This window comes from Triticum urartu, unplaced genomic scaffold (genome assembly GCF_056163025.1).
Source record: "Triticum urartu cultivar PI428250 unplaced genomic scaffold, HENAU_Tu73 scaffold2, whole genome shotgun sequence".
NCBI classification, from domain to species: Eukaryota; Viridiplantae; Streptophyta; class Magnoliopsida; order Poales; family Poaceae; genus Triticum; species Triticum urartu.
The window spans coordinates 11,809,397-11,819,826 of NW_028260368.1; positions in this window are offsets into that span (position 1 = coordinate 11,809,397).

Here is a 10,430-nt window from a genome sequence, read left to right on the forward strand (position 1 = left end):
TTCTTGAAAAAGAATACAATAGATTAGAAATCAATTCGAAATTTACAATTTTGTAATGGGACCTTCCCCTTATGCTATTTGCAACTTTAGAACATATACTAACTCATATCTCTTTCTCAACGATTTCAATTGTGATTACGATTCATTTTATAACCTTATTAGTTCGTGAACTTGGAGGATTACGCGATTCGTCAGAAAAAGGAATGATAGTTACTTTTTTCTCTATAACAGGATTCTTAGTTTCTCGTTGGGCTTCCTCGGGACATTTTCCATTAAGTAATTTATATGAGTCATTGATCTTCCTTTCATGGGCCCTGTATATTCTTCATACCATTCCTAAAATACAGAACTCTAAAAATGATTTAAGCACAATAACTACGCCAAGTACTATTTTAACGCAAGGCTTTGCCACATCGGGTCTTTTAACTGAAATGCATCAATCCACGATACTAGTACCTGCTCTACAATCTCAGTGGTTAATGATGCATGTCAGTATGATGTTATTAAGCTATGCAACTCTTTTGTGCGGATCCTTATTATCTGCCGCTATTCTAATCATTAGATTTCGAAATAATTTCCATTTCTTTTCTAAAAAGAAAAAAAATGTTTTAAATAAAACATTTTTCTTTAGTGATATTAAATATTTTTATGCAAAAAGAAGTGCTTTAAAAAGAACCTCTGTCCCTTCATTTCCAAATTATTACAAATATCAATTAACGGAGCGTTTGGATTCTTGGAGTTATCGTGTCATTAGCCTAGGATTTACCCTTTTAACCGTAGGTATTCTTTGTGGAGCAGTATGGGCTAATGAGGCCTGGGGATCCTATTGGAATTGGGATCCTAAGGAAACTTGGGCATTTATTACTTGGACCATATTCGCAATTTATTTACATAGTAGAACAAATCCAAATTGGAAGGGTACGAATTCTGCACTTATAGCTTTGATAGGATTTCTTATAATTTGGATTTGTTATTTTGGTATAAATCTATTAGGAATAGGCTTACATAGTTATGGTTCGTTTACATTAACACCTAAATGATTACATAAAATAAAACCTTCATGAAATGAAGGTTTTTACTTTTATGTTTTATTTGAGAACCCCTTGAACGCCTTATCAAAGGGTTCTCAAAAATTCGAGATAGATCTAATTATACTTTTTTACTTATTTCTGCATTATATACTTTTTTACTTATTTCTGCATTAATAGAGCAGACGAGTAAAAAAAAGCAAACCTATTTAGGATAATAATTGGATAAGAGAGCCTCTACCCTGTCAACGGATAGGGAGAGAACAAAATCTGGATAAATACCAATTCCTATTACTGGTAAAAAGATACAGATTAAAATAAAGAGTTCTCGTGGTCCAGAATCCACAAAATTTGCGTTTGGAACATTAAATAGCTTGTATCCATAGAACATCTGGCGTAACATAGATAATAAATAAATAGGAGTTAATATCATTCCAATTGCCATTACAAAAGTAATTAGTGTTTTTGGCATTAACAGAAATTTTGGACTAGTAATTAGTCCAAAAAATACTACTAATTCTGCGACAAAACCACTCATTCCTGGTAAGGCAAGAGAAGCCATTGAAAAGCTACTAAACATGGTAAAAATTTTAGGCATTGGGATAGATATTCCCCCCAGTTCTTCGAGATAAACAAGACGCATTCTATCAGAAGCGGTTCCTGCCAAGAAAAAAAGTGTAGCACCAATAAATCCATGGGATAATATTTGTAAAATAGCTCCATTGAGTCCAATGTTGGTTATGGAACCAATTCCTATAATTATGAAACCCATGTGAGATACAGAGGAATAAGCTATTCTTTTTTTGAAATTTCGTTGACCAAGAGAAGTTGAAGCTGCATAGATTATTTGGATCGCTCCTATTATTACTAACCAGGGCGAAAATAGATAATGAGCATGAGGTAACAATTCCATGTTGATCCGAATCAATCCATATGCTCCCATCTTTAATAATATTCCCGCTAAAAGCATACATGTACTATAATGTGCTTCCCCATGGGTATCTGGTAACCACGTATGTAGGGGTATAATCGGCAATTTGACAGCATAAGCAATAAGGAAGCCAAAATATAAAAGTATTTCCAAGGTTGCAGGGTATGATTGATTAATTAATCTTTCCAAATCTAATCCTGGTTCGTTGGAACCATATAAGCCCATACCCAGAACTCCGATTAAGAAAAAAATGGAACCGCCTGCAGTATACAAAATAAACTTTGTAGCTGAATATAGACGCCTCTTCCCCCCCCACATGGATAAAAGTAAGTAAACAGGAATTAATTCTAACTCCCACATGATAAAAAAAAGTAAAAGGTCTCGCGAAGAAAATAATCCTATTTGACCACTATACATTGCGAGCATCAGGAAATAGAATAATCGCGAATTCCGTGTAATTGGCCAAGCTGCTAAAGTAGCTAAAGTAGTGATAAATCCTGTCAATAAAATAGATCCTAATGAAAGTCCATCGATTCCCAATCTCCAGTGGAAATCGAAGACATCTATCCATTTATAATCCTCCTTTAATTGGATTAAGGGATCCTCCAGTTGGAAATGATAACAGAACGCATAAGTCATTAGAAGGAATTCTAATAAACAAATAGATATAGTATACCACCTAACGACTTTGTTTCCCTTATGAGGTAAAAAGAAAATTAATGAACCTGCAAATATCGGCAAAACAACAAGTATTGTTAACCAAGGAAAATAACTCATGATAAAGTGATAAAGACAAGATACGTTTTGACCAGAAAAGCCCGTGCTCGATTATTTCGAGCACAGGCTTCTTCGGTAAAGAGGAATCAGACGATTCGAGTGAAGTTTTTTGTAACGTATCAATAAGATAGAGCCATGCTACGTGTTGTTTCAGGCCCTAAATAAACGCGGACACTTAAAAAATCTGTCGGGCAGGCAGATTCACATCTCTTACAACCCACACAATCTTCGGTTCTCGGCGCGGAAGCAATTTGCTTGGCTTTACATCCATCCCAGGGTATCATTTCTAATACATCTGTTGGACAAGCTCGTACACATTGAGTGCATCCTATACATGTATCGTAAATTTTTACGGAATGTGACATTGGATCTATAAATTTTTCTTTTCAACATAAAATTTTTCGATCTGGTAAAAATGAAATTAGTACTATAATGAGTCATATGTATTGTAGACACCAGACGAAGCAATGGTTTATCCAAACTTCAAAAAAAAAAAATCTATTTTTTAATCTGTTTGTGAGAAAGCGTGAAGAGAGCCAAGAGACTTTAATTTTGGATTTCAACAATAAATAAGAAATAAGAAAGAATTTTACGAATTGTACAGACGAATTCGAATTAGCCAATAAATTGGCTATCGTCTTTTCAATATAAATTATTGCAATATTCAAATTGCAATATCAATGAATTACAAATACAAAAATTCATTTAAGTGAAAAAGAATACTATGCAATAATCTACTAAAAAAAATGGATATTCTCAAATAATACTAAGAAAATAGTATTGATTTCTATTTATTTTAATATGTGCGCCTTTGTTTAGCAGGATTCTATGTCTAATTATTCAAAAGTCTAATTATTCAATAAATTAGATTGATTGATACGAGTGGATTTCCTATTACGATGGATGGAAGAAAGAATGGATAGTCCAATAGCGGCTTCAGCAGCTGCAAGGGCTATAACAAAAATTGCGAAAATATCTCCTTTTAATTGGCGACTATCAAATAGATCAGAAAATGTTACGAGATTTAGATTAATTGAATTCAGTATAAGTTCAAGACATATTAGAGCTCTAACCATGTTTCGGCTTGTGATCAATCCATAGATACCAATCGAAAATAAATAGACACTCAAAAAAAGTACATGCTCAAACATCATTAACTAACTCCTTATCAATCTCGATTCATTTCAATATGAGGGCAAGAATTGAACCGATTCAATTAATTACAATAGAACAATTACACAACAAAAGAAAAAAAAAAAAAAAAAAAAGGAGGTATTTGTTGGCAGTAGATGGATTTTACTAAATCAAAATTGTGATTCTTTAGTTATTTATTTTAGATTTGCAATTCTTATAATTTGTACTTTTTCTAAGTTTTCTTATTGCCGAGCCATAGTAATTGCACCTATTAAAGAAACTAGAAGAATTATGGAAATGAGTTCAAACGGAAGATAAAAATCGGTTGCTAAATGAATTCCAATTTGTTGAACATTATTTATGAGACCCTGTTCTACTATTTGGTTTGATCTTGTAGTCCAAAGAATTCCATACCACGACGTATCTGGGATAGTAGTCATTAGTGAAAAAACAATAGTTATACAAACGAGTGAAGTGAACCCATCTCCAATAGTCCAATAATTCTTATCTTTAGACCATTCTGAGCCATTTACGAACATTACAGCGAATATGATCAAGACATTTATGGCTCCCACATAAATAAGAAGTTGTGCGACAGCTACAAAGTAGGAATTTAATAAAAAATAGAATAAGGATATACAAACAAGAACTAATCCCAGCGAAAAGGCAGAATAAATGGGGTTGGTAAGTAATACTACTCCTAGACCCCCTAGTAGAAGAACAAATCCCCCAAATAGCATAAGAATCTCATGTATTGGTCCAGGTAAATCCATTATGGATAAAAAGAAATTAATAGTATAAAATTTTTCATGAACTGACTAAAACTAAAGGATTCAAGGAAGGAAAAAAGGATTAGGGTATTTTTTTGTGTATAAACTTATAGTTATAAATTATATTATATCACGAAAATCTAGTCTGATTTAAAATAAGAAATAATTTCCAATAAGCAGTAGTTTTTCGTTTTTCTTTATAGTTTAATTTTAAAGTTTAATAAAGAATTATTAGATTTTTATAACAGAAAGACAAAATCAAAGTTTAGTAATCAGTAATCGTTCTTGAATTCGAAGATTTTTCTTTGTTTATTTTACTTTCAGACGAATTCCTAATTGTTTGAATTGTGTAATCTCCCATTATGGAGATTGGTAACCGACTTAAAGCAATTTGATTGTAATTCAATTCATGACGATCATAGGTAGAAAGTTCATATTCTTCAGTCATTGATAAACAGCTTGTTGGACAGTACTCAACACAATTGCCACAAAATATACAAACTCCGAAATCAATACTATAATTAAGCAATTGTTTTCTTTTAATATCCTTTTCAAATCTCCAATCCACAACGGGTAAATCTATCGGACATACGCGAACACATACTTCACAAGCAATACATTTATCAAATTCAAAGTGGATTCGCCCTCGGAAACGCTCTGGTGTAATTGATTTTTCATAAGGGTAGTGAATCGTTATAGGTAAACGATTTGTGTGGGATAAGGTAGTTATGAAACTTTGACCTATGTACCTTGTAGCACGTATTGTTTGTTGACCATAACTCATGAACCCAGTTACCATAGGGAACATATTCATTCTAAATATCTATGAAAAAGATATGTTTCTTTCTCTTGTTTGAGAGAGCTTTTGTGTTGAAAATATTCTTACTATTATTGTATTATCTTATTTATAGTGAAACAAGTTGAGAAGAGGTTGTTAATAAGAGATTGCCCAGGGAAATAGGTAAAAGAAATTTCCATCCAAGATTTAATAACTGATCCATTCTCATCCTCGGTAAAGTCCATCTTATTGTGATAGAAATGAAGAGAAATAAATAAGCTTTAGTTAATGTAATAAATATACCCATTGTCATTTCCAAAATTCCAACTGCTTTATTCATTTGGAAAAAATCAAAAAAGGATATATAGGGAATAGATAAATTCCACCCGCCCAAGTAGAGAACTGTTACAAATAAAGAAGAAACTAATAAATTTAGGTAAGAAACAAGATAAAATAAACCATATTTGATACCGGAATATTCAGTTTGGTAACCTGCTACTAATTCTTCCTCCGCTTCTGGTAAATCAAAGGGTAATCTTTCACATTCTGCCAAAGAAGAAATTAAAAAAACCAGAAAACCTATAGGCTGACGCCAAATATTCCATCCAAAAAAACCGTATTTTGACTGTGCTTCAACTATATCAACTGTACTTGAACTGTTAGATAATCATAGTCGGTGATAACATCACAGTTCCCACCGCTATTTCAAAACCGTACATGAAACCTTAGCTTCATACGGCTTCTCTATGATCAGAAAAAGGAAAGGACTGTTTTGTTCCTAGCCCCGGGGGCGTAGATAGAATTAGATAAAATAAAATAGATTTGAAAGTCCTAAATTAGACCAAAGGAATTCCGTCTGCTAGAATAAGAAAAAGCGCTTCCGAATTGATCTCATCCTTTATAATATAATGAAAATTTTTCTTTGTTCAGTAATAACTTAATCTTGGAATAAAACACTTGTTACTTGTTATAGGAATTCAATTAATAAATGGAAAGAGTTGGGTATTAGTTCATGAGCAATTCTGCATGAATATGGATAGAGGAAGGAAATAATGAAAATTTTTTCTAGTGCACTCCATATCTTTTTTACTATTCTTCTTTCCCCAGGGAGGGGGTATTTAAAAAGAAAAAATGGATAAAGGGTTAATTCGTTCTTGATAGCCATTTCCTTAACAAGTGAATGGGAACATACTCTGGATCGGAATCCGAAGAAAGTACTACTTGATAATTTCTACAAATTGCAAGTCCTTATTATGATTCCTTTTATGGGCAAAAATCTCTAATGTTTTAGATTTTCCATTACTAATCCTTTATGTACTTTAGTGTTCCTAACCCTTCACTAACTTTTGGTGGATTCTTCTTATGGATTATTAAGTTATAGTAATAACTAGGAGTATTCTAGTAATGGAATTCCATATCGTGAATCCTTTATTCTTGGCCGCTTCAAGATATGATGACTAATTAAAAAATATCAACCTTGGGATAAAGAGTTTACACTGCTTATGTTTACTTCCACTTTTTTCTTGTACGTAGGAAATGAGATTTTTTCTTTTTACTACAAATTTATAAGCTGTTTTGTTTCACTCATATAGCTATCTAGTTTAACTTACCAACCCAAATACTAAATAAGAAAAGGAATATAAATAGTTAATGGATTTTATAGGAAAAAGATCTATTTTAACGAATCACACGTAGAGATATTGCTAGCACACAAAAAGTTAATGGTATTTCATAACTAATGGATTGAGCAGCAGCTCGTAGACCGCCTGAAAAAGAATATTTATTATTTGAGCTATATCCTGCCATAAGAAGACCAATAGGAGCTATACTTGAAATGGCAATCCATAAAAAAACACCAATACTAAGATCGGCTAAAACAAAATGATATCCCAAAGGGATAACTAAAAAACTTAATAAAACTGATATGACTGCTATAGAGGGTCCAATGCTAAATAAAGAAATATCTCCTCGGGATGGCAGAATATCTTCTTTAAAAAGTAGCTTAGTCCCATCTGCTATAGCTTGAAGCAGGCCCAGGGGGCCAGCATATTCAGGACCAATACGTTGTTGTATCGACGCAGATATTTCTCTTTCTAACCACACAATTACGAGTACCTCTATTGTTATTCCCAAAAGGAGGGTCAAAATGGGTAGAATCGATATCAGTCCATAGACTTCTTTTAATAATTCCAATTTCGAAAAAGAATTGATAGTTTCTACCTCTACCCTATCTATTATCATTTCAACGATCAACTTCCCCCATAATGATATCTATACTACCTAATATCGTCATGATATCAGCCAATTTCATTTTTTTAACTAGCTGAGGAAGAATTTGCAAATTAATAAACCCGGGTGGACGGATTTTCCATCTCCAGGGGAAAAGGCTATCATCTCCTACTAGATAAATCCCTAATTCACCTTTTGGGGCTTCTACTCTTACATAAAGCTCTTGTCTTGACAATTCAAAATTGGGCGAAGGTTTTTTACCAAGAAATTTATACTCAAAATCATTCCATTCAGAATTATTTTCTTTCTTAAAGCGTCGGACTTCTAAATTTTCATAAGGTCCTCCAGGAATTTTTTCTACAGCTTGTTGAATTATTTTGATGGATTCCCTCATTTCACCAATTCGTACTAAATAGCGAGCTAACGAATCCCCTTCTTTTTGCCATTGGACTTTCCAATCAAATTGGTTGTAAGACTCATAAGGATCTACTTTACGAAGATCCCATTGTATTCCAGAAGCTCGTAACATCGGTCCCGATAAGCCCCAATTTACTGCTTCTTCTCCGCTAATAAAACCTACTCCTTCAACTCGCTCTAAAAAAATTGGATTCTGTGTAATAAGTTGTTGATATTCAACAACTCCGCGTAAAAAATAATCACAGAAATCTAAACATTTATCGATCCATCCATAAGGTAGATCGGCGGCTACTCCTCCGATGCGAAAGTAATTGTGCATCATTCGCATACCTGTAGCAGCTTCAAATAGATCATATATTAATTCTCTCTCTCTAAAAATATAGAAAAAAGGAGTCTGTGCGCCGAGATCCGCCATAAAAGGTCCAAGCCATAGCAAGTGAGAAGCTATCCGGCTTAATTCTAACATAATTACCCTAATATAGCTGGCTCTTTGTGGTATTTGAATATTCTCCAAGAATTCTGGTGCATTTACTGTTATTGCTTCTGTAAACATAGTAGCTAAATAATCCCACCTTGTTACATAAGGTAAGTATTGTATAATAGTTCGGTTTTCCGCGATTTTTTCCATTCCTCTGTGTAAATACCCTAATATGGGTTCACAATCAATAACATCCTCACCATCGAGAGTAACGATCAGTCGAAGAACACCATGCATTGATGGGTGTTGAGGGCCCATATTGACTATCATGAGATCTTTTCTTGTAAGCGGTAGACTCATATCCTTTCTTCCTTAATTCATTATTCCATGAAAATGGATTATTCCATGAATTCCTCAAAGCGAGGCTCATCAAAATGAAAAATCTAAGACTACTATAAGACTACTAAAAAAATAATAAAACAAGAAAAAAATTTGAACGATTAAATTACTGCTCCCGAATATTCAACTGACCGATTAATTTCTTATAACGTACTCTATTTTTCTTTGCCAAATAAGCCAGCAAACGTCGACGTTTTCCCAAAAGTCTTCGTAGACCTCTTTCCGATGAAAAATCTTTTTTGTGTAATTCCAAATGTGAAGCAAGTCTCCGTATCTTATTGGTGAAACTGAATACTTGAAATTCAACAGAACCCCTGTTTTCTTCTTTTTCTTCTTTAACCATAAATCCAAAAATTTTTCTACCTCCTTTCTTTTTCATGTATTTTTCTGATCAGGAAAAATACAAAATTATGTCAGTTATTTTGAAGTTATTCTAATCTCGTACACACACAAATTTGCAATTATTCATCTACTACTGGAATTTGGATTTATTTTATCGATGCAAATTGGATTTGGATAGAAGGGTACATTCTTTCTAATATTTTAGATAGAAGAAATGTTTCTTCTATCTAAAATATTAGAAAGAATTTTGCTGATTTATTTATTGCTATATGCAATTTATGGAATTGATACACCATTTAATTGATATCATTTAGCAAAATGAAACACAGCATATGCATCCATCTTTTGGCTCGAGAATTTCACGGGATAGAGATATGGTATAAGAAATAGACTATTAAGTAACTCTAAATGAATTGTGGATACATCTGTATCCTTAACATACTGAAACGATTGTCATTATTCGTATCAAACCAATAGCGATTCATACAAGCTAAATCTTCTAATCAATGGTGGGCCAATAATGAATTTTTTTGCATATGTATTAAGACGCTTGGCCTGATTTCGAAATTGTCCAGAGTTTTATATGTTGTTTTCATTGCAAAATGATGGGTCTCCTTCCATAACTTTCCAATTACGAGTACGAGAATTGAAAGACATGAAAATTCTCAATTCTCTACGGCGTCTAGTAGATAGAAACAAGAAAATCAGAAGAATCTTTCTCTCTATTCACTATCATTCCGCGTCTTCGACTTCTATTAGTTTCTTTTCTTCTTTAATGCAATAGCTATAGTTTGATATAAGAATCCATTTCTCAAAGTAATGGAAACCATTCTCTTATAGGAAATGGTTCGAAAATCGCTATTCCACCTTTTAGGTATCGTGAAAAGTGATACCTGTGAAGATCGTGCATTTCAGTCAAATTCAGATCCGTTTTTCGAGTCCATGATATAATATAACCAAATTGGATAGATCTTCCACCTGTTTAGCTAAGAAAGAATAGATACAGAGGTGGATAATAGATCGATATGAAGATCATGAGCTGCCCCATAATGAAATCGCCAGTAGTCGCGAATATCTCCTTCTTCCCTAATCCAAGATTGGAGAAAGAAGATCTAAGAGGGACCTATGGAGAATGTAGTCAGAAATCCATAATAGAGTCCGACCACAACGACCGAATTAATTATCCTCATCGAGAAACTTAGACTAC